This window comes from Aquarana catesbeiana, linkage group LG04, assembly GCF_042186555.1.
Source record: "Aquarana catesbeiana isolate 2022-GZ linkage group LG04, ASM4218655v1, whole genome shotgun sequence".
NCBI lineage: Eukaryota > Metazoa > Chordata > Amphibia > Anura > Ranidae > Aquarana > Aquarana catesbeiana.
Window position 1 is genome coordinate 502,808,352 of NC_133327.1, and position 26,216 is coordinate 502,834,567.

The following is a 26,216-nucleotide window of genomic DNA, read 5'->3' on the forward strand; positions in this document are numbered from 1 at the left end:
ATAGTATGCCTGTAAAGGGGCGCATGTTTCCCATGTTTAGAACAGTTTGACAGCAAAAGGACATTTCAAAGGAAAAAGAGTCATTTAAAACTACTCGCGGCTATTAATGAATTGCCGGTCCGATAATACACATAAAAGTTAATTGATAAAAACGGCATGGGAATTCCCACAGGGGAACCCCAAACCAAAATTTAAAAAAAACTGTCTCTTGTCATCTTTAACATTTTTGACACTTTTTTTGTGAAATGGTAGGAGTACTTTTGTACCCCTTTACCATTTCACACAGGGGGGCTGGGATCTGGGGGTCCCCTTGTTAAAGGGGGCTTCCAGATTCCAATAAGCCCCCTGCCCGCAAACCCCCACAACCTCTGGGCAAGGGTTGTGGGAATGAGGTCCTTGTCCCCATCAACATGGGGACAAGGTGCTTTGGGGGGCTACCCCAAAGCACCCTCCCAATGTTGAGGGCATGTGGCCTGGTACGACTCAGGAGGGGGGTGCTCTCTCACCCCCCCTCTTTTCCTGTGGCCTGCCAGGTTGCATGCTCGGATAAGGGTCTGGTATGGATTTTTGGGGGGACCCCGTGCCATTTTTTTTTTTTAATTTTGGCGTGGGGTTCCCCTTAAAATCTATACCAGACCTGAAGGGTCTGGTATAGATTTTGAGGGGGACCCCATGCCATTTTTTAAAATTTTGGCCGGGGGTTCCCCTTAATATCCATACCAGACCTGAAGGGCCTGGTATGGAATTTAGGGGGACCCCCATGCCATTTTTTTTTATTCCAATATATTTTTATTGATATAAAAACAGTATAAAGTTATATAAACATTCTGCGGCATCACAGATTCGTCTTGTGCATCTGATGATATACAATGGTATACAATAATTCTGTTTTGTACATGCATATGTTGACAATTGGTAGATATAATAGTATAATCAGCAATTGGATGTTTTACGATGTATGTTTATACAAAACAATTATACCGTAAAGAGGCTAGTGATAGGACTAGCATTCCCAGCACTATAGAACATTGTCGTGCCAGGAGTAACATAACTAAGGTAACATAAATAATAGAAAAAACTGAAACAGAAAATGTGCAGCATTGCATACTTCATATGAACATGGGTTGCGAGCATTCAGAACATTAAGATCATTTATCTTTATGGTTAAGTGAGTACCATGCAAACCAACCAGACCATTTGGTTTGTGATTTCTGATAGTGTCCTTGGGCTGCAGCAAACATAAGTTCATATGTAGTGTGTGTGTTGGTCAACTCAACTATTTCTTGAAAAGAGGGAGGTTTAGTATCCTTCCAATGTCTCAGTATTGCCAACCTAGTGCTAAGTAGTATGTGTGTGACTATAGTTCTGGTTGTGACCAGTATACGTTCTATGCCTAGTGAAAGGACTGCCACAGCTGCTTCAGGCGTAACTATGGAGCCTGATATCACTGAGATTAAGTTAAATACTTTTTGCTATAATGGTCGTAGAACTGGGCAAGGTAAGGTACCTATATTTCCGCAATTTCTCCAGCATAAAGGTGAGACCTGTTTAGCAAATTTGGATATTCGGTATGGTGTTAAGTACCAACTTAACATTATTTTGTAGGTTATTTCCCATAGGTTAACGCACTTAGTAGCAGCAAATGTGTTGTGTAGAGCTTTTTGCCATTGTTCTTCGGTTTAAGTTGTGCCTAGGTCATGTTCCCACGCTATGATGTTGTTGGTTTTGGTAAATACATGTTTGTTGTTTAGCAGATTATAAAATAAAGATATTCCTTTTATGTTAGTGTTGGGATTTGTGAGGTAAAGAAATACTCGCCATGGCACCTTAATGGATGTGTTTGGAAGTTTTTGAAGGAGATGAAATATCTGAATGTATCTGTAATGATCATTGTCATTCAAACCATATTCTATTTGCAAAGCCTCAAATGTTTTAGGTGTTGGGCCAATCATAAGATCTTCTAGTGTAAGTATGCCTCCGGACATCCAATGTGTTATGTGTAAGTTTGGTATAAACAGTGTTAGACTAGATGTAATGATTGGGATAGTTTTGGTTATTTGATTCGAGAATTCTAATGATATAAACATCCTCCAAGCTAGTAGCGTGCCTTCCATTGTGGGGGATATATGTGTTTGGGTATATAATTGGATGTTATAAGACAATAGTAAATCAGCTAGATTTGTCCCAGGCATCTGTGCCTCCTCTAGTTCTAACCATCTATGAGTCTGTGACTGGGATAACCAAAATTTGGCTTGTGAGAGGATTGCCGCTATATAGTAGTTTTTTAATATGACGTGTCCTATTCCTCCAGCATCTCTAGACTTAATTAGTTTCATAAAGGCACATCTAGCCTTCTTGCCCTGCCAAAAAAATGTGTTTATCTGGGATTGAGCTTTGTAAAAGAAGGAGTTAGGGACAGGAATTGGGAGCATCCTAAATAAGTAGAGCAGCTGTGGCAGAACTATCATCTTAAACGCTGCCAGTTGACCTGACCATGATAGTTCTACTTTGGCTAGTTCCAGTAGTTTTTTCTGCAATGATCCCAAGAATGGGGTGTAGTTGGCTGCTACTAAGTTACCCGTTGTTGATGTTAGGGTTATTCCCAAATATTGTATCCCTTCATTCTCCCATGAATATGGGAATTTTGAACTAAGTTTAGCTTGTAGACTGGAGTCAATACCTATTCCCATTATGTAGGATTTACTCTCATTTACTTTATAATAAGAGCATTATGTACCAAAGCCAGGGAAGTATCCACATTGGTTAAGATCATAATTATATCATCCATGAATAATCTTATGGATGGATTTAGCTATAGAGAAGCCTTTAATGTCGGGGTGAGAGCGGATATATATAGTCAAGGGTTCCATAAGTAGATTGAAAATTTAGGGAGACAGAGGGCAGCCCTGTCTTGTGCCGTTCGTTATGTTAAATGGTTTGGATAGTGCTCCTGATGTAAAAACTTGGGCGGAGGGTTTAGAGTATAAGGCTAGAATTGCTGAGAGAATGGTGCCAGAAAAAACAAATCTGTTCAAGACCAGGGTAAGGTATTGCCAGTGAATGCAGTCGAAGGACTTCTCTGCGTCCAACGCCAACAGCAAAGAAGGCCTTTTGTGCACCTTAGCTAAATGTATAATATTTGTCAGCCTGCGGTTGGCATCAGACGTCTGACGACCCTTGGTGAACCCGGTTTGATCAAGATGTATGAGAAGGGGGAGTATATTTAATAAGCGGGTTGCGATAAGTTTGGCGTAAACCTTCAGATCGGTATTAAGCAATGAAATGGGCCTGAAATTTGGGGGAGTAGTGGGTTCCTTCCCTGGCTTAGGCAGTGTCACTATAATTGCATTCAACATTTCTGGTGGGAAAGAGGCAGAGGCAGCAGCAGTATTAAAAGTGCGTTCCATATACGGGATCAGTAAATGTTTAAAGGTTTTGTAGTACTCCCCAGAAAATCCGTCTGGGCCTTGTGATTTGTTGCCAGGGAGGGAGTCAATGGCGTTGTGTATTTCTTCTGTGCTAAACTTTTGGTTTAAAGTCTGTAGTTGTTCTTGTGTGAGTGTAGGTATATCTAGTTGTTGTAGAAAAGAATTTATTGCATCAGTGCTGGGTTGTATGGTATTCATATCGTCTTTCAAGTTATATAATGTACTATAGTAGTGACTGAAAGTGTCAGCTATGTCTTGACGATGATAAAGTTTATGTTTTGTGAAGGGGTGAAGTATATAAGGAATCTTTGTTTTATGTCTGAGTCCTTTTATTCTATATGCTAAGGTTTTGCCAGCTTTATTTCCTGTAGCGTAGTATGTCATTTTGAGCTTTTTAGAGGCTCTTTCAAAGTTTTCAAGTAATAATAATCTCAGGTCATAACGTAATTGTGTAAGTTGTTGGGAGATTATATGGGATGTCTTTTGTTTGTTGCGAGATTCGAGTAGGAAAATTTTGTCTGTGAACTCTTTTATACTTTGTTGCTGCTGCCTCTTGGCTCTTGCCCCCAGTTGTATAAAGATACCACGTATATACTCCTTATGCGCATTCCATAATGCAAATTGATCCTGCACAGAGGAATCATTAATGCTAAAGAATTCTTTCAAATGCTTTCTTATGACATTTCTAAAATCTAGTTGTTGCATTAGATATGTATTTGATCTCCACATGTGAGGTACATTGCATGCTGTTTCATCTCTTAAAGAGAGGGTGATGGACGCGTGGTCCGACCACGTAATGGTGTTGATAGTTGTAGACGTCGCTTGAGCTAAAGTACCTTGATCCACAAGGAAAAGATCGATTCGTGAATAGACTCTATGTGGAGAAGAAAAAAAGGTATAGTCCCTTTCACCAGCATGCATGCATCTCCAAGCGTCATATAAATCCTGTGCGTGGAGTGTAGCTAAAAGAGATGGGCCCGAGCGTCTTGTACCCGAGGAAGAGTCCAGACTTAGGTCAGGTGTTGCATTAAAGTCCCCACATATTATCAACCTTCCTCTTTGATGGTTCTTAACTTTACGTAGTAGCTTGTGGAGGAGGTGTATTTGATGTTGATTGGACGCATACACATTGATAATAGTGTATGTAATTGAATTAAGGTCACATACTAAGATTAGATAGCGTCCTCTGGGGTCTTTAACTGCTTCATGAAGCGTAAATGCCACAGAATCTCTTATAGCTGTGTAAACTCCCTTCGTTTTGTTATGGGCATTGGCAGAGAAGATATAAGGGAAACTCCGGTGGGTGCAAGAAGGAGTAGCCGCTGTGGAGAAATGTGTTTCTTGCACGCATATAATGTCAGATTTGTTGGAAAGAGCCTTCCACATTGACCTCCTCTTGGCAGGTTGGTTGAGACCCTTGGAGTTAATGGAGAGGATTTTTATACCCATATTTAAGGGAATAGAGTGCTAAAAGAATTTTTGGGCGGCACAGTGGTGCAGTGGATAGCACTTTCGCCTAGCAGTAAGAAGGGTCGCTGGTTTGAATGCCACCCACGACACTACCTGCCTGGAGTTTGCATGTTCTCCCTGTGCCTGCGTGGGTTTCCTCCGGGTACTCCGGTTTCCTCCCACACTCCAAAGACATGCTGGTAGGTTAATTCGATCCTGTCTAAATTGTCCCTAGTATGTATGAATGTGAGTTAGGGACCGTAGATTGTAAGCTCCTTGAGGGTAGGGACTGATGTGAATGTACAATGTATATGTAAAGCGCTGCGTAAATTGACGGCGCTATATAAGTACCTGAAATAAATAAAAAATAAAAATAAAAAAAAGAATTTTTGTGGTAAATAATCATTTTTGAGGTAGTGTTTCCCTCTTGTGGTGCTTTTCGGAATAGCAGGGAATAGACACTATATGGTGTAACAGAGCTTAAGATGTACTCACATTTACATGATAATATTGCGATAGGATTGAGTTTAATATGAAGACTGAATGAGTTTCTTTCATTCGTATTGACTGTCGATGCAGGACCTGTCTCATCGGTAGCTACATGGGTTCCGACTGCTGCAATTTCCAAGAACAAAAAAAAAGAAAACATAAAAACAAACATAAACTGTAAAGGTAGTGTGGTCATCAAACCTGTGCGAGATCAACATTTTCAGGAGTTGATCCTAAACCTTGAAAACAAGAACATTTGTGTACAGCACTTGCTGTTCAGGTTAAGGGGGAAGAAAGTTCAAGCTTATGAGCTCTTGGACAATCCTCCAGGGACTTGTAGGTTATGAAGTATCCATCCTAGCTTAGGTATGCGATTTTGCATTTTTTGTAGTGACCATCTTCCACAAAGGTTCCACTGACCTGGGAGACCGAGCAGTGGCCAGCTCCTGTTCAGGTAAAATCTTCCACTCCTCCAAGAGAGAAAGCCCTTTCTCCAGGGAATTCAGCATGTGGGTGCCTCCATCTCTTGTAACAGACAGCTTAGTAGGGTACCTCCATCTATAAGTGAAATTATGGTTTCTCAGTACTTTAGTAATGGTGTTTAAGTTCTTTCTTTTTTGTAGTGTGTACTGAGAAAGATCTGCGTAAAACTGTAGATGCTGGTATTGTGCAGGGATTTGATCCTTCTTACGCATAATCAGCATCAACTGTTCTTTGGCATGATAAAAATGTAAGCGCAAGATTACATCTCTGGGGATATGTTCTGATAGGTATGACGGTTTTGGCAAACGATGGATTCTATCGATCGTGATCGGAAAGATCAGGAAGGAGAGATTTAAAAAATGAGGAAGCATAAGAGCGTAAATCAACTTGCTGAATTGTTTCAGGGATCCCCCTGATTTTCAGGTTATTTCTCCTATTTCTGTCCTCAATGTCTGCGATTTTAGCCGTCATCCAATCAGTATCCCCTTCTCTCTCTTCATGAGAATCCACTAAATCATTAATGGTGAGAGCATATTCTCCCATTTTTTGCTCAATGTGCTCAACCTGTGATTCTACCGCCTGTATACTAGTATTAAACTTGTGCATGCAGTTCACCAGGTCGGATTGCAGTGAGCGTCTCAGTGATAAAAGCATATCCTTTAGCACAGTATCTATCATGGGTTTGTGCATGGTAGGTAAAGTTTCTATTGAGTCAGGGAGCTCATGTGTGTCATCCCCTGAATCCATGCCAGGGCTAGCCTCTCCAAGGGATCCCTCTCCATCCATCCTAAATTTCACCTTAGCAGGGCTACCTGAGGGTGTGGAGGGAGAATATGGTTGTGGGCTCTCAGACGCGGATCTATTTTGATTGTGGCTGCCCTTTTTAGGTGAATGGCTAGTGGGTTTGTTTGCTGGGGTAGAGGACGACCCGGCATCATCTTGCCTACCGTCATGATGCTCCATGGTGTAGAAGTCCGTCAGATGCTGTGGCTTTCTCTGCTCTTTTCTCTTTGTGGACATTATCCCAGACTAGTCCCAGTGTAGATCACCTGCCGTGGAGAGTGAAAACGGGACCCGATGGTTTGTTTTGTGCCGCTGTTTCCCCGGTCTTTACCGGAGCTCCGGTCTTATGCTGCCATTCAGCTTGGTCGCAAGCCACGCCCCTGCCATTTTTTTTTTTAAATTTTTTTAAATTTTGGTTCGGGGTTCCCCTGTGGGGAATTCCCATGCCATTTTTTCAATGAACTTTTATGTGTATTGTCGGACCGGCAATTCATTAATAGCCGCAAGTAGTTTTAAATGACTTTTTTTCCTTTGAAATGTCATTTTTCTGTCAGACTGTTCTAAACACGGGAAACATGCGCCCCTTTACAGGCATACTATAGACACCCTCCAGGTATGAAATTTAAAGGGATATTACACTTTTATTGTTTCACTTTAAGCATTATTAAAATCACTGCTCTAGAAAAAAACGGCAGTTTTTAAAACTTTTTTGCATTGATCCATGTCCCCTGGGGCAGGACCCAGGTTCCCAAACACTTTTTATGACATAACTTGCATATAAGCCTTTAAAATTAGCACTTATGATTATTCATGTTCATATACCATAGACTTTAACGGTGTTCGCGTGTTCAAACAAACATGTTCGGCTCATCCCTATTTATCGTGATTTCATCAATATAATATTTGTATTTGTCACATCTGATTCAAAAATTTTATTTTTTTTATTTTTTTGTTTGTATTTTTTTCAAGCCTGATCTTTTTTTATTTATTTATTTTTTTTAAATGCCAGAATATTTTTGGGTGTGTTTTGTGTGTCAAGTTACCACAACACCATTATTATCTTCATAAAACAAATAAGTGCAGCGCAAAAAGAAACGGTTTCCGCATCCGGTTTCCTGACACTCCCTTTGGACATCTAGCGAGTATATTTATCTCTCCAGGTGATAGACCTGCTCCACCCTCACTGACGAAGTCCTTGGTGACGTAACACCGCGTACGGGGGCGGAGCTTCACGGCCGACATCACCCGCTGTCATCTCATGCCGACAGCTGTTCAGACGCGAACAGACTGTCTCTATTGAAGGAGAGCCTTCTTGTCCATTGCTGCGCCACTGAGCGCTTTTAATCTATGAATTTTACTTTGAATAAACTTTGGAAGCATTTTTTATATGGATCGCTCTTAGAGTCTTTCCTTTTTTGGGGGGGAATGCTGCTGTCCATCCTGCAATTAAGGTATGGATCTTCCTGTCTGGTATAGATCTTCCCAGGATATCGGATGATTATTTCCTGCAGATGAAACTTAGCGGAGCAGTGTGACATTGGTTCATTTACGTTCCATTGACCCCCTGTAATTAAGGGGTCCACCCGGTCTGGTAAGCGCATTCTCATGATTTTACTTACCACATCTGTTGAAAGTGATTGGCCTGTGTTTACCAAGAGGAATTGAATTACAGTTCTGATCATATGGACTTTCATATAATATACATTTATTAGCTCTGATTATATGGACTTTTATATTATTTATTTATGAGTTTCTTTTTGCGCTGCACTTATTTGTTTTATGATTATTAATGAGGCTGGTGTTATCCTTTAGTGTTAAGCTTGCATCCGTTACTAGGTATAGTTTGCACTGATTGTCTTCTGTTTTTTATTATTATTATCTTGTATTATTTAATCTCAAGGAGATTGTTTGGTGTTGGTGTCTCTTGTTAATTTCACATTGTATTTTAGAAATGTACCTGCCTCCTCACAAACTGTCCTTTTTGAAGGAAAACACACATAGGCGAGTATAATTGAAACAAAAAATCCTTTATTAGGGGTTAGAACCAAACAAAGAGGGAGGCAACGCTGGAGAAACAGCAGAAATTGGCGAAGCCTTTGGCCCCCAGGGCACACATTAATTATTTCCAGGCAAAATTGGTGGCCTGAGGAGTCCATATATAAGGGAGTGCAGTCTGGTCCAGAATTCCAAGAGAACCTGAACAGCAGCAGATGACATGTATGTTCCCAGGCTGTGGTCATACAAGAGCCTGCATCTTTTGTCAGACCAGACTGAACCCAGGTCACCACTCTCTGGTCTTCCTTCCATGTTTCCTTCCACGCTGTGTCTGTGGTGGTGGAGTTGTGGCAGGAGGAGGATGGTCCAACTCACACAGGTGGGTTTTTTTGTGTGATTTCGCCCCTCACCCCCTTAGTTAGTGTTTTGTAAAGAAGGTCCTCACACAGGAGGCATTGGCTCTCCTGCATGCCCTGCAGTTTTGTGGCAGCCATGGAGGCAAAGGCCTCTTCAGGAGTGGGGAAGGCTCTGAGGGATGCAGAAGCCTCTTGAATCAACCTGAGTGCTGAATCCTGCACGGTACTCCCCTTCCTGGGTCTTTTGTTTGGAAGGCGGAGGGGAGAAACCTGCGATTCTGTCAGGCTCCTACTGAGCCTGGGTTCTCCGGCTGCCACTTAGCCCCGCCTCCTCCTGGCTGCCACTAACCCCGCCTCCTCCTGGCTGCCACTAACCCCCGCCTCCTCCTGGCTGCCACATTCGACAGCCTCCTCCTGTGTGCCACATTCCACAGCCTCCTCCTGGCTGAGGTCTTCCTGTGTATGAAAAAGGGACATCATTTTAGTTTTTTATTCATCAATCACACACAATTTTCACCTCATGACTGTTGCAAATTGAATGTTAACAAATATAACAGACTATAATTCTGAGCCCAACATTTTTCATGCTTGTCCCAATTTTTTGTGCCCACTACTGTCTATTGATATGTAAAACACTTTATGAAATCAGCAAACTAGTAAACATCATTTATTTATTGACCAGAAATCTGTAGAAGAATGCTATACCTGGCTCCAGCTGGGCTCCTCCTCCTGGCTGGAAGTCCCAGGTTGGACATCGGAAGCCTCAGCTGGGGTGGAAGGAAGAGTGGAAGGAAGGGTTGAGAGGGATTCCCTGGCTCCAGTCTGGTCTGACAGAAATTGCAGTCTCTCATAGTAGCACAGCCTGGGGACATAAACGTCATCTGCTGCAGCTCCGGATCTCTGGGAATCCGTGACCTTCTTGTGCTCCCTAAGATAAGTGCTCCTCAGGCCACCAATTTTGGCTTTTAAATAGGGGATGGTTGCCATGGGGACCACCGGCTTCACCAACTCCAGCAGTTTCTCCAGCGCTGCCTGCCTCTTTTGTTTATGATTATACTGAGGGTGTTTCACCTGCCACAGACAGGGCAGCTCCCTGTATTTGTCTATGAACAGGGGGAGGAAATTGTGGTCATTGAAGCCATCCATTTTCTCTGCAAGACACAAGACAAACCCTAATGTCAGGCGAAACTCTCCTAATCTTGTCACAATATAGGCCTCAATCTAGAAGCAGTATAGGCCCAAGTTTAAATCTTATCTTCGTTATCACAATCGGCGTCTCCAATACTCCTTCCTCCGCTCACAGATCGTATGTACGACGCACGCGTGTTACGCTTTATATACACTGCACATGAGTGAAACTCCTCCCGCCCTGGCATTCTTTCTAGTCTATTTCCCGCCTCTTCTCGTTTGGCGCAGTGGGGGAAGAGCACATGGCGGAGACACAGCAGGTGCGTGCTAATTACAGCAACAAGGAGGAGGAAAGCCCGGAGCCAGAAAAGTCACGATCCCGGAGGAGATGATTTAGGGCCTCAAATATGTCCTTTGGGGAGATGTTGGAGATGGTCGACATACTGAAGAGGGCTGACTATGACGGGAAGTATGGACCTTACCCCCAACCCCAATGTCAGAAAGGCCAAGATCATGGCGAAAGTGGTCAAGAGTCTGCACCATAATTTTGGGGTACGGCAATCCAAGGATCAGCTCAGGAAGAGGTGGCCGGACCTCAAATTAAGGGAAAACGATCAGTATAGAAGGATCAGGAGAGTGCTGCAAAAAAGTAAATGGTTGTGCTGTGTTCCTATTCTTTATTTTTATTACATTTGTGCTGCTCCATGTACTTTTCTTAACTGTTGTACAGTTTAAAATGGCAACTTTCATGTTCATGGGCACATTATTCGTTCGTATGAAACATTGTTTGTTCAGCCTAGAAAACACCATTGTTTTGGGCATATGCATTTAAATACATTTTTTATAGCCTACTTCTCTTAAAATAATTTTGTCGTGTAGATGGGTTTGTAACTAGAATGAAATGCAAACTAGATTCTATGTAAGGAGAGGACACTCAGCAGCTGTTTACACATCTTGACGCTGGAGCACTAGTGTGGGACACAAAAACACCATTTTTATTAGGGGTTCCCACACAGGTGCTCCAGTGTATACTATAGGGGTGTCTCCATCTGTGAAGCTTGTACAAAATAGGTAAGTATTCAAGCTTGACAAAGCAAAAAAATGTTTCTTCATCTTGTAACTCTGCCAAAACAGACAATTGTACCCCACTTTCAAGCAATGTTTCATATTCCTATTTCTGCCATAAAATATCTGTGTGCTAAGTATACCAATTTTTTTTTACATAGGGGAGAAAAGACTCGGAAGACACCACTAATCCGAAGAGACCACAGACCTAATACCTCAGGAAGAAGGTGAAATCCCCCAAAGCCAACAGGAGGAGGAGGAAGGAGACGTAATCGAAATAGTCACCACAACAGGTGAGTGTCTGCGACCACAGGCTCAGGTAAGAGATGTATGCCGGCATATTTATAATACATGTTTTTTTTTGTTTCTATATTTTTAGGTGATCGTGATGTTGTGGATGAGGGACATTTCACCAGTGAAAGTGCGTCAACATGTGCTATCTGCCATCATGGGAGATCAATGTATGCGTTTTGGGGGTGCAACCCCTTCCTCAATAATAAAGTAGCTGAGAGGAAGGGGTTGCACCCACAAAACACGTCCCTTGATCCCCCGTGATAGCAGCTAGCACATGTTGACATTCGACAATTCGTGTGCATGTTCAAAATTTGGCTTTTCCAGGGGTGACATCACCCCATCTGAACGCAATATCAAACACAGTTTATAAATACTCATGTCTTATATTGCCTTCAATTTATAACAAAGTTGAACTTTGTAAGTTCCAGATTTGTGTATTTCTTGTTGGTTTTAAACATGGCTGTTCTACCCTAAATGGACATTTCTACTTTTATTAATGTGACCAAAAAATTGTTATACAACAAACATGTTGGTTCGTTTTAAAAACCTTTTATAAATGCACATGTGATTGTGCTGGTATTAAAAAGATTGATAATCAAGAATGTGTGGATTATTGTGGGTGGATTATTGTTTCAATGCTCGAAAACTTTTGTTGTGGTAAAATTGAGGTTTTCTGTGACAATGGGGGTTATTTCCTAAGGGCAAATCCACTTTGCACTACAAGTTTGCCTTTAGTAAATAACACCCAACAGTGCTTTCGAATGTTACACAATCACGCCATTTTCAGGACTACCCACATTTCAGTCAGGGTCAGCTAAAAGAAAGACAAGCAGTAATAAATGTCAGCAAATATTTTAGTAGGTAAACTAATTTTTTAATTGAAAAAAAGGCTCAGACATTGTCTGGCATATTGATGACCCTCCTACCCGCAAAGTATTCATGGTACCTTAGATGGACCTCGCGGGCACTCAGGGGGGGCAAGCCAGGACAGCCAGCTTCAAGCGCCGTCAGGTTTGTTTCATTTCCATGAATTCTGGCCTCAGGCCCCACTGAGGCTGCATAGTTGGCAGAACTTCGCATTAAAAAGTTGTGGAGAACACAGCACGCCAGGATGATATGATTCAGTTTATACTCCGCCATGTGTATGGGTGTAAGAAATAGGCAGAACCGGCTGGCCATAATTCCAAACGTGTTCTCCATCACTCTTCTGGCTCTGGCCAGCCGGTAATCAAAAACCCTCTGGTCCAGGGTGAGGGTCCTCATAGGGATTGGCCGCATAAGATGGTCCCCCAGCGCAAACACTTCATCCACAACAAAGACGAATGGGAGTCCCTCCTTATTGTCTTCTGGAGGTGGCAAGTGCAAGCTGCCATTCTGGAGACGCTTGTAGAACTCCGTCTGGGCGATGACTCCACCATCTGAAATCCGGCCATTCTTCCCCACGTCTACATACAGGAACTCATAAGTAGCCGACACCACCGCCAACATCACAATACTATTGAACCCCTTATAGTTGTAATAGTATGACCCGAGTTGGGTGGTGGGACGATGTGGACGTGTTTCCCATCAATTGCCCCACCGCAGTTAGGAAAGTCCCACTGCTGGGCAAAGTGGGAGGCCACAGTCTGCCATTCCTGTGGGTTGGAAGGAAACTGCGGAATCAAACAAGAAAAATAAATGAATCATTTTGCACATAAACATGGAAAGCAGATTCGACACAAACATTCTTGGCCAACATCAGTATAACATTTATTTTAGGGAGTATTTAAAGACAAAGGTATAAGGTCCACCTATCAGATTCCTCCTCCCCCCCTACTCATGGGCCATTTGTAAAATTTTATGAGGGGGAATATGTTTTGGACAGGTAACCCTCTCCACTTCATTGAGAGATGAATGCCTAAATTATTGTATTGTATTGTATTGTATTATTAGTTTGGCCAGCCCCTCTTTACTTACACTATTGGCAACCCACTGGACAGGTAAGAAGTGTCATAATACAAAGATATAAATACACACTGTACACATTTGAGCACATTTTACATTATGCTATTACCTATCAAGATAATATTATGATACAAAAACTTTAAACAGTACCAATTGAAAGTATTCAGGCAGGCCCTTGCACTACATGCTTTGGGGAATTCATCCATAAATCTGACCACTAAAGAGGTGGGTATAGTGTGTATGGGTTTGACAAAGTCAGCAGATAGAGGATTGGTATCAGCTGAGTTAGCAGTTGGGGGGAGGGTTCCAAATGATTTTGGGACACAAAAAAAAGCCTCTGCCACTCTGCCTGAATTTAAAGCACAAATCATAATTTACCACATTTTAGGGGGTATTTAGGGTAAAGCACTTCTATGGAGCTGACAAAATACATTGTTAAGTGACTACATGAGGTGAATATAGGCCCAGAAGAGCATGCTGGGGAGGTAAGTGAAGGCAAATATGTATGAAGGACAAAAAATAATTACCTTAAAATCCAGCATGAAATATGAGTGGTGTATCCACGCAACGGAACAGAAAATTAAAAAAGTGGAGAAAATGGAAAAAAATGGAAACAAATGGAAGAAATCGCATAAAGGACTGCTGCCTCCACAGATGTGATTTCCACCTAGGTGGAAAAAACAGAAGGTAAGTGAAGGGTTAGTGTGTGGGTGTGGCGCTATCCTAAATTATAGAAATACTTGGTAAATTGAGTATAGCCAAATCCCATATGTAAAGTCGCATAAACCAAAATTGCAAATAAAAAATTCAACGAAAATAAAACCAAACATGAAACAGCAAAGTGACCCCCTTTGGAGTGTGTAGGTGTAACGTTGTCCTAGTGGAGAAAAAAGTGGAGAAAATGGAAAAAAATGGAAAAAATGGAAGAAATCGCATAAAGGACTGCTGCCTCCACAGATGTGATTTCCACCAAGGTGGAAAAAACAGAAGGTAAGTGAAGGGTTAGTGTGTGGGTGTGGCGCAGTCCTAATTCATAGAAATACTTGCTAAATCGTGTGTAGCCAAATCCCATATGTAAAGTCGCATATAAAGTATAAACCAAAATTGCAAATAAAAAATTCAACGAAAATAAAACCAAACATAAAACAGCAAAGTGACCCCCTTTGGAGTGTGTAGGTGTAACGTTGTCCTAGTTTAAAAAATACTTTGTAAATCATGTATAGCCAAATCCCACATGTAAAGTCGCATGTAAATTATAAACAAAATATAAACAAAATCGCATATAGCAAATTTAACGGCTAGGTTGGCCCCCTTTGAATTGGGAGAGGGGGAAGGGGAACAGGGGATGAAATAAAAAAATGACTTTAGCCAAAGCTATTCCATCCGCATAAAGACCCCATATAGTGATTGACAAACATAACATTGCTGAATAATAACATAGGTTAAATCGTGACTAGTGCTCAGTGCAACTTAAGTTAAAAACTTGACATCTTTGTAAAACAAGGCAGGTATTTGTATTAATCTTGGTGACCAGGTGCTCGTGTCTTGTGATCATGCGGACACTCACCAGCTTCTTTAACCCCTGCGGGGGTAATGCGCAGTCACAGTGTATGCCACTGTGCGGCAATCCACAGGCTGTTTCTGGGTCACGGTGACGTTTTAGGCAGCTTCTTTAACCCCTGCGGGGGTAATGCGCAGTCACAGTGTATGCCACTGTGCGGCAATCCACAGGCTGTTTCTGGGTCACGGTGACGTTTTAGGCATAAGAGAAGAAAGAGGAGATTCCATAGCGTAAAACCATAAAACACTCTTTATTGAACGCAGATGACAGAATGATACTCACATTTAAGCAGTTTATAATAGGAAACCAAATGTCATCAAAACAGGAAAGCATCAGATTTAAGTTGGTGATCCTCTGGGAGATGATGCAAAAGCGTCAAAATAGGCCACGCCCTACGCGTTTCGTCATAGGGACGTCAACTGGAGCGTCCCTCCAGGGGTTAAAGAAGCTGGTGAGTGTCCGCATGATCACAAGACACGAGCATCTGGTCACCAAGATTAATACAAATACCTGCCTTGTTTTACAAAGATGTCAAGTTTTTCACTTAAGTTGCACTGAGCACTAGTCACAATTTAACCTATGTAATTATTCAGCAATGTTATGTTTGTCAATCACTATATGGGGTTTTTATGCGGATAGAATAGCTTTGGCTAAAGTCATTTTTTTATTTCATCCCCTGTTCCCCTTCCCCCTCCCCCAATTCAAAGGGGGCCAACCTAGCCGTTAAATTTGCTATATGCGATTTTGTTTATATTATGTTTATAATTTACATGCGACTTTACATGTGGGATTTGGCTACACACGATTTACAAAGTATTTTTTAAACTAGGACAACGTTACACCTACACACTCCAAAGGGGGTCACTTTGCTGTTTTATGTTTGGTTTTATTTTCGTTGAATTTTTTATTTGCAATTTTGGTTTATAAAAAGAAAAAGTTTTGCCTGGATCAACCACCAATGAAAAAAATCTAAGTAATGAATAAGATCAGATATTCATCCGATAGAATTAATTGGATGCAGTTTGGGTTGCCTTGTATGGCATACAAAACAACAAGGAAAAGGAGATTCCCCCAAAGAAGGCAATTAACCCAAACACAATCTGCCAAAAAACAATAAATTTATTGAGCTACAAAACACCACACAAAAATACAAAATTGGGCAAATAAGGGAAGATATCAATGACCAAGTTAAAATTGATAACGTTATCATTAAAAACAACGGAGCCGCGGCCAAACATACCCCATACACACACCAATCACCACAGCAGATTCCTACTATATTGGGCAGTATCGTATGAAATAAGTCCTTAGATCAATCCAAGTGTGGATAGTATGGTGGTATGGGGGTAAAGGTGGATGAATGGATGTTTAATTATGGAACAGATTCAACACATCATAGAGATTTGTAACAGTCCGGGAGCTAGACCCATAACGTGGGTAAAACAACAGCAGTGACCGGCAATAATTACTGGAGATGGTTATAAACCCAGGACATACAAGCAGTAATATTGTGGAAAGCAGTAGGGGGAGCAGTAACGACTCAGGCTGTACTATAAATATAAACTGGAGTGATACTTCTCTCACCAAGTATATCAGCGGCTCATGAAGTCGTACGCTCTACCCCCAGGTGGTGTCTGTAGGTGTCAGTCCAGACTGCATATGCCGTCAAGTAAGGGAAACAAAAACATTGGCATATCTTAAAATCAGCCCCTCTGATCTCTGAACTTGTGAGCCCAAGACCCCTCTTGACAGCTAAAAGATCCAATAATCTTGGTGACCTTCTGGTTCATTCCGAATACACTCGGACCACTCAGAAAAATTGGTTAACTGATTCTAGAATTTCCCCAGGCATGTATAAATGTGGACATTGCAATATTTGCAAGTATGTCCACCAGACTAATGTGTTTCCGAACCCCCGTGGAGGAGCTGATTTTAAGATCAAACAGTTTATAAACTGCTCCACTACCCGAGTAGTTTATATACTTATCTGCCCATGCAATAAAACCTATGTGGGGAAAACCAAAAGAGCCTTAAGGGTAAGGATCCGTGAACATATTGCTGGTATTAAAAAATTAAATAATGAACGCCCCATCTCACAACATTTTGCTAAATTCCATAATCGTGATCCAAGGGGTCTAATGATAAAAGGGATCTATAGGTTAAATTTACCTACAAGACGTGGCGACTTCGATACCATCCTCCTCCAGAAGGAAAAGATGTGGACGTATTATCTGGAGGCGATGGCCCCCAATGGGTTAAATATCGAATGTAGCCTCCAGCCCTTCCTGGAGAAATAATTCATTTATTTTCCCTGTTGTCTTGATTTATAATAATTTTTACTGCTTTATGTCTTCTGGGGGTTTTTTAGCTTTAATTTTTGGGTTTTGTTTTTTGCTCGGTTTCTGTATATATGTCTACTTACTCCCACCCTCACCAAATGGTCCTTAAACTGCAATGTTGTACATTTGAGGTGCAGTTTACTGCACTATAGATCACAGCTGTTCATGTGAAGCCAATTGCGAGATATCTTTTTGCTGAAATGTCAGTGATGAGTGGTAACCGTGTACGACATCTGGTGGTCATTAGATGTAATTACATCTCCCTTTACTTAGTCTATTTAATCCCCGTTCACAGACCCCTCCTTTGCTCTGAGGAAACAGCGGTGATTGGCTGGTGAAACGCGTCACCACGTGACGTCAGCACGTCACCTCGGAGCCGCGAGCTCACAGTGTTTGAATGCTTGACCGGGAACCAACAGCTGACGGCCGGCTTCCATCTTCTAATTGAAGGCGCTGATACAGCGGGACATCCCTTACTTGACGGCATATGCAGTCTGGACTGACACCTACAGACACCACCTGGGGGTAGAGCGTACGACTTCATGAGCCGCTGATATACTTGGTGAGAGAAGTATCACTCCAGTTTATATTTATAGTACAGCCTGAGTCGTTACTGCTCCCCCTACTGCTTTCTACAATATTACTGCTTGTATGTCCTGAGTTTATAACCACCTCCAGTAATTATTGCCGGTCACTGCTGTTGTTTTACCCACGTTATGGGTCTAGCTCCCGGACTGTTACAAATCTCTATGATGTGTTGAATCTGTTCCATAATTAAACATCCATTCATCCACCTTTACCCCCATACCACCATACTATCCACACTTGGATTGATCTAAGGACTTATTTCATACGATACTGCCCAATATAGTAGGAATCTGCTGTGGTGATTGGTGTGTGTATGGGGTATGTTTGGCCGCGGCTCCGTTGTTTTTAATGATAACTTTATCAATTTTAACTTGGTCATTGATATCTTCCCTAATTTGCCCAATTTTGTATTTTTGTGTGGTGTTTTGTAGCTCAATAAATTTATTGTTTTTTGGCAGATTGTGTTTGGGTTAATTGCCTTCTTTGGGGGAATCTCCTTTTCCTTGTAATTTTGGTTTATACTTTATATGCGACTTTACATATGGGATTTGGCTACACACGATTTACCAAGTATTTCTTTGAATTAGGACTGCGCCACACCCACACACTAACCCTTCACTTACCTTCTGTTTTTTCCACCTTGGTGGATATCACATCTGTGGAGGCAGCAGTCCTTTATGCGATTTCTTCCATTGTTTCCATTTTTTTCTCCACTTTTTTCTCCACTAGGACAACGTTACACCTACACACTCCAAAGGGGGTCACTTTGCTGTTTTATGTTTGGTTTTATTTTCGTTGAATTTTTTATTTGCAATTTTTGTTTATGCGACTTTACATATGGGATTTGGCTACACACAATTTACCAAGTATTTCTATAAATTAGGACGCGCCACACCCACACACTAACCCTTCACTTAAAATCCAGCATGCATGAGGAGAAAGGGGACATTCACAGCATATTACAATCTTGGTAATTAGGGAATGAGGAAAGAAATACAATATATTATCAAACATTAAAAATTTAAAAAATGTGATGTTAAAGTATAAAAATCTTACCTTAATATACTCCTTCTGCAGGACCTGAATGATGCAGAACAGGTCTCTGGGATAGTGATCCCCAGAGCCTGGGGGGAGATGCCTGTCGAGAACTTGAGGTCCTGCAGGCTTCTCCCTGTCGCCAAGTACCGCAGGGTGGCGACTAGCCTCTGCTCCGGAGTGATGGCTTGCCTCATGCAGGTATCCTGCCTGCTGATATAGGGGGTCAGCAAAGGCAACAAACGGTGAAATACGGGGTCCGTCATCCGGAGAAAGTTCCTGAAATCGTCAGGATTATTCTCACGGATCTCACGGAGCAAAGGCATATGACAGAACTGGTCACGCTGGAGCAACCAATTCTTGGTCCATGAACTCCTCCCCACCCTGTTCATGAACTGGACTTGAGTCAAGGTAAGGTCCCCAACACCAAGCACCCGCACAGCACGAACTCTACGAGGAGTATGTTTACACAACATGGCTAGAAAACGGTCGGCTGCTCAGAACGTAGTAATAGAACGCACTGAAGAACAGCAAGGCCTGTGAAGAGTGACCTGAAAATCAGTAACGAACGAACACTAACACAACGACAAGTCAATTGTACTCGCTGCACGCACTGAAGACCAGATACAAACCCACAAGCACAAACTGAACAGCAGAAAACGATCTGAAAACCACGAGTCTGAAAAAGCGCGAATCGTCTCTCACCAAACTTTTACTAACACGAGATTAGCAAAAGGAGCCCAAAGGGTGCCGCTCTTGGTTCTGAACTGCCCTTTGATCGTCTCGTCGTACGTGGTGTACGTGACCGCGTTCTTGGTGATCAGAAATTCCGACAACTTTGTGCGACCATTTGGCCCAAAATTTGTCGGAAAAAATCTGATGGATTTTGTTGTCGGAATGTCCGATCAATGTCCGATCGTGTGTACAGGGCATAACTGTAAATACTGCAGCTGCTTGCCTTTGGTATTAATAGGATCAGAACACCAGCAATTGTCTTCAGGTAGCTTTAGATGCACACTGTGCAGAGGACACGGTACACTAACTGTAAATACTGCAGCTGCCTGCCTGTGGTATTAATAGGATCAGAAGAACACCAGCAATTGTCTTCAGGTAGCTTTAGGTGCACACTGTGCAGAGGACACAGTACACTAATGCTCTGTACACACGGTCGGATTTTCCGATGTAAAAAGTGCGATCGGATTGTGTTGTCGGAAATTCCAATCGTATGTGGGCTCCGTCGGACATTTTCTGTCAGAATTTCCGACACAAAGTTTGAGAGCAGGATAAAAATTTCTGACAACAAAATCCGATTGTTTAAATTCCGATCGTGTGTACACAAATCCGACGCACAAAATGTCACGCATGCTCAGAATAAATTAAGAGAGGAAAGCTATTGGCTACTGCCCCATTTATAGTCCCGATGTACGTGTTTTACATCACCGCGTTCAGAACGATTGGATTTTCCGACAACTTTGTGCGACCGTGGGTATACAAGACAAGTTTGGCCCAAAATTTAAAAATAGATTCTGCGCTTAGGATAATATGGGTTGCTGCCCACCCTTTTTGGGTTCCTGAGGGAACTTACAAATGTATGTATAGAAACTGGAGTGATTGGTGCTACCCTATATGGTGCTAGGTGGTGTATCAAGAGGAAGCACAAGATCATAGGACGTTCTCAAAGGCGGCTTTGAGAACGTCCTATGATGAAACGTGTAAGGCGGAGCCACGCTCTTACGTCATACCCGGAAGACAGAGCTTGGAACGCAGATGGTACGCACGCTACGGACCGACTCCTTGCTTACCATCTCTCCCACGGTTCCTCGCCCATGTTTGCCATCGTTTGTTTTTTTTTTAATAAAGTTTTTAATTTCGTTTAATAAACTTCATTTAAATACTGCACAATGGGAGCCCCTTGTTTTATCTGTGAGGACTCTGCTATTTGCTGATGGAGAACACCCTGGGAAGCCCTGAATAGCACACAACCCGGATGCTGACCGAACAGGGATACAAGCTTGATGGAGGAACAAACTGGCCGGTACAGCTACTAAGGAGGAAAGCCATTTAAAGCCACCCACTCTATGCCTATCACCCCTGCAGGGGTAACTACGTCCGGTGAGTGTGGATCCATACGGGGATCACTACAGTCACATTACCTGCTGAGCACGGAAGTCACTTTATATAAGGAACACTGAACATTTTGCAACTATTTTTTTGATAATATATTTTTTAGGTTTTTTTTCACATTTTTTGCTTCTTTGATTTTGATTAAGCTTTGGGCTATCAAATTGGACACTTAACATAGCCATGCCTAGTTGTGGACTTATTGCACTGTATTAAGTGGGGTATGCTCACACGCTTAGCGTTTGTATGATAGGGTGTGGACACCCCTGGACACCTTTGCACGTTTGTGTTCTACATTTATATTATTTTTTTATTATTTTTTAATCTATTTATATATATTTTCATCTTTAATACCTGGTTGAATCACAGTTAATCGGAGTTAGCATGCACTTAATCCTTTAACACACACTCACTTTTTAGATTGGAGATATATACACTTTCTATATACTGTCTGTAATGAGCCCCTGCTCGCTCGGTTCCACTCTCCCGACACTCCTATGTGGCTATTGAATCAGATTGCTACGTCTGTTGGTTCGGTCATCCGATGCTCCAGGAATTGAACTACAGCTATGTGCCTTTCGAATCCAGTTGTGATAGCTCAGAACAAACACCAGGCGGGCTGTATGTAAGTTCAAACAGGAATCTCTCTTAATGAAAGGAATACAGGCTCTTTTATACAGTAAAAGAGGAGGTGCATGCCTCCTGCTCATATTACTCTGAACATACACCTGTGACCTGAAACCTAATTAACATGGGCTAATTAACTAATCCCTTTAGACAGCCTAGATGACTCAGTCATGACCTTTAAGCCAGACTGGCCATCTTGTAGCTCAGAAAACACAATCAACATTATTACAAATCAACACAGAACTCTTCTTCACACAATAGCAGAGTTAATTAACACAAACAACAATGGGGATCTAATGACTCTTAGATCCCATACTAGACTTATTTACAATAAACACATTCTAGCAGGCAACAGACAGACAGGTGGCTTGAATTGACATCAGCATCTCCTAACAGTATTTGTCCCAGCATTATGAATCAGCCACTATTTCTAATATGGCAAATCCAGGGTCCCCAGAGTCTGTGTCTCTTGGGGGGATATGGACCTGAATCCAAAGTAACACCACCTCAAGGGTCCTCAGGCATACAGCTCACAAAGAGCACTGTTCCCCCAAATGCCAGGGCCCATGATCTATCAGCAAGAGGCTAGCATTCAGTCCCCTCCGAAAGTCTCTCTCCCGGCTAGGTCTGTCACACTGTCTATTTAAGGACTAACATTCTCTCACTATTCATTTACCACACTCCCCTGTGGAAGCATGCTCACTGGTGATTTGGTGTAAGGAGTCTAGTACAATAATCTTGTGCTGCCTCTTGATACACCACCTAGCACCAAGTTTGGCCCAAAATCTGTCGGAAAAAATCTGATGTATTTTTGTTGTATATTTTGTTGTCGGAATGTCCGATCGTGTGTACAGGGCATAACTGTAAATACTGCAGCTGCCTGCCTGTGGTATTAATAGGATCAGAACACCAGCAATTGTCTTCAGGTAGCTTTAGGTGCACACTGTGCAGAGGACACAGTACACTAATGCTCGGTATACCAACCGTATCTTGGAGTCCTTCAGGTGTTTTTTAGCAAACTCCATGTGGGCTTTCATGTGTCTTACACTGAGGAGAGGCTTCCATCGGGCCACTCTGCCATAAAGCCCCGACTGGTGGAGGGCTGCAGTGATGGTTGACTTTCTACAACTTTCTCCCATGTCCCGACTGCATCTCTGGAGCTCAGCCACAGTGATCTTTGGGTTCTTCTTTACCTCTCTCACCAAGGCTCTTCCCCCCAATAGCTCAGTTTGGCCGGACGGCCAGCTCTAGGAAGGGTTCTGGTCGTCCATTTACGGATTATGGAGGCCACTGTGCTCTTAGGAACCTTAAGTGCAGCAGAATTTTTTTTTACCTTGGCCAAATCTGTGCCTTGCCACAATTCTGTCTCTGAGCTCTTCAGGCAGTTCCTTTGACCTCATGATTCTCATTTGCTCTGACATGCACTGTGAGCTGTAAGGTCTTATATAGACAGGTGTGTGGCTTTCCAAATCAAGTCCAACCAGTATAATAAAACACAGCTGGACTCAAATGAAGGTGTAGAACCATCTCAAGGATGATCAGAAGAAATGGACAGCACCTGAGTTAAATATATGAATGTCAGAGCAAAGGGTCTGAATACTTAGGACCATGTGATATTTCAGTTTTTCTTTTTTTAATAAAGTTGCAAAAATGTCAACAATTCTGTGTTTTTATGTCAATATGGGGTGCTGTGTGTATATTAATGAGGAAAAAAAATGAATTTAAATGATTTAAGCAAATGGCTGCAATATAACAAAGAGTGAAAAATTTAAGGGGGTCTGAATACTTTCCGTCCCCACTGTATACTTCGCAGGGCCTACCTATCCCCCATTTGTTTATCTAAGAGCCACCCAACACATAGCCCACTATGTTCAATGTGTTCAACAAACCCTCAGAGCCTTTTTCCACTTACTGTGGGTATGCTTCAATATCCAGGGGTTCTTGGTTCAAATTATGCAGTTCCTCCATGACACCATGGGCCCTCCTTTCTCTTTGAACCCCAAACAATTCATATTGGGGATATTCTCTGACCCAGAAGCAGACAAATTTATAACTATATTTCTACACAAAACCTCATTTATTGCAAGATAATGAATAGCACAGGGCTGGATGCAAGCTGCCCCCCCCCCCCACATTCCAGGTCTGGCTCTCAGAAGGTAATGCTTCTCTACTGTACAAAAATGTGTCTACCTTCATAATTGATGCCCGTCTAAATACAATAAAAGCTGGGACCACTGGCTTCAATAATCAAGCACATGTGTGTGACAGTTGGTTCCATTTTTAGGGACCCTAGGGAACTGCTTAATGCTCCTCTTTATATACCAGTGGTGGCTGGTGGGTTCTTATTTTGGGGGGGGCGGAAAACAACAACTCCCCAGCAGCATGGCACGGTACTGAAACAGCATTCCCACGAGCGGTCCTAAAAGCATCGTGTGGCGGCGCTGTGGTGTCCTCTCCTTAAGTGCGGGCAGTGGCCACAGTGCCTCCTGTGTCCGCTCCTTCAGCTTCCTCCGCCATGTGTCTCCTCTTCCTCCAAAGTGCTAGGCATCCAAAAGGATCTTTGACGTTTTGGCCAATGGGGAAACAGGTCTCACAGACCTGCCTCCTGATTGGCAGGGAGGAACCTTAGTGTGATAATAGCGAAAAATTTTTTGCTATGGTCACAAAACTGGGTGGGCTCAGAGCGCTATGCATCCAGTTTTGGCTTTAATCAGGTGCTTAAAAAAACACCCACCCCGCATTGAAATGCATGGTCCAGCACCACTGATGTGTAGATCAGGGGGCCAGACACATGGATGGAGAAGCGATGCCCGTGCACCCTCTATGGACGGGATGCCACTGTTATTTACCATGAAATTGCTAATATCCCAAATGTGGTTGTTCTACTATTTCTATATTGTTACAATTAACATTTTTCTCATTATTTGCCCAATATGCTGTAATTATGTTTTTTTCTAATGTCAAGTGTCCTGTAATTTCTGATCTTCACGGTAATATTCAGTACTGATCTGATCTCTGTATATGCATACTCTCTATTAATGGAATATGTTCACTCATCCCATGCCTGTTATCATTAAGTCAGAAATTGTTATTTTATGTGCTTTGCTGGATTTATTCTTTAAAAAAAAAAACATGTTTTCCATGTAAAAAAAAATAAATAAATCTGTTTTTGTGTACACATTGAGCACAATAAAATAAGCACTCCCCAGTAAACTATTTGTTAAAGTTCTTATCTCAGCACTTGCTGTTTACAATGCTGCTGGCTCCTGCCCTTTCAGTGCTGCTCCCCGAACTTCTGATTTTTAAAGGAAACAGTTAATGTCTGAGTCGATCTGTTGGAGAGGGAAGGGGGAGGAAATGGAAGGAGCAGTTGTGCTAGGCTACAGGGCTTTATGTTTTTTATCATGTACATGAGATAGGGAGACAGAACTATAGTCCCTGCATGTAAGAGTGGCTTCATAGGATGCTGCAAGAGAAAGAAGCCATCCTGAAGGAGAACCCGGAGCAGTGGTCATGGCATCAGCTTAAACAGGAATATAGGCAAGGATCAAAAGATAAAGAAGCTGCATACTCAGTAAGTGATTAAATCAGCAGCTGAAAGTGCTTAAAACTGAGGCTCTAATATAATTTAAGAAGTTTCCTTATCGGGAAATTGTTTGTTTGGCAAAATAAATACTAAAATAATAATTCTCTGGTAAATGGTGCATTGATGCAATAATAGGTACAGCCAACACAATTAGTTTCATCAGCTGGGAATCAAGAAGAACTGAGCCAAGATCTTTATTGGCTTTCTTTAAAATCTTTCATTTGGCCAAAAGGCTTCTACATTTTGAAAGCTACAACTACCACTGTGGGACCATTATCTAAATGGAAAATTCTATACTACCCTGTTCCTTTAGGGCTTTTTGATTTCTTGACATTTTAGTGGAATCCACAAACCATAAACATGCACTAGGTCAAGACAATTTCAAAGATTCACGTTTTCTGCAGTCAGCTGATATATTAAACAGTTTGTAAACAATACATTTGTATTTTTTTTAAAATATTTTTAAGATAATGTATACATAGGTTTATTTTGAGGAGATTTTCTCCACACTTATTTTCCACACATTTTTTAGTTTGTCATAATTGCATCAACAGTTTTTTTGCAGGAGTGAGTGCCGGTTCACACTAGAAGCGGCACGACTTGCAGTCGCCGTGAGGTGAGGCGACCTGCACATGACTGCCACGGCGACTTGCAAGACGACTTCTGTATAGAAGTCTATGCAAGTCGCCCCCAAAGTAGTACAGGAACCTTTCTTCTAAGTCGGAGCGACTTGCGTCGCTCCGATTAGAACGGTTCCATTTTACAGAACGGGAGGCGACTTGTCAGGCGGCTAGGTCACCTGACAAGTCACCCCCGTGTGAACCGGCTCTAAGGCTCGATTCACACCTATGCATGTTGCTTTTGAGCGTTTTTGGAGGTTTTTTTTTCATGCTTGCCACGTTTTTGAGCCGCGTTTTTGCCGCGTTTTTGCCGCGATTTGCGTTT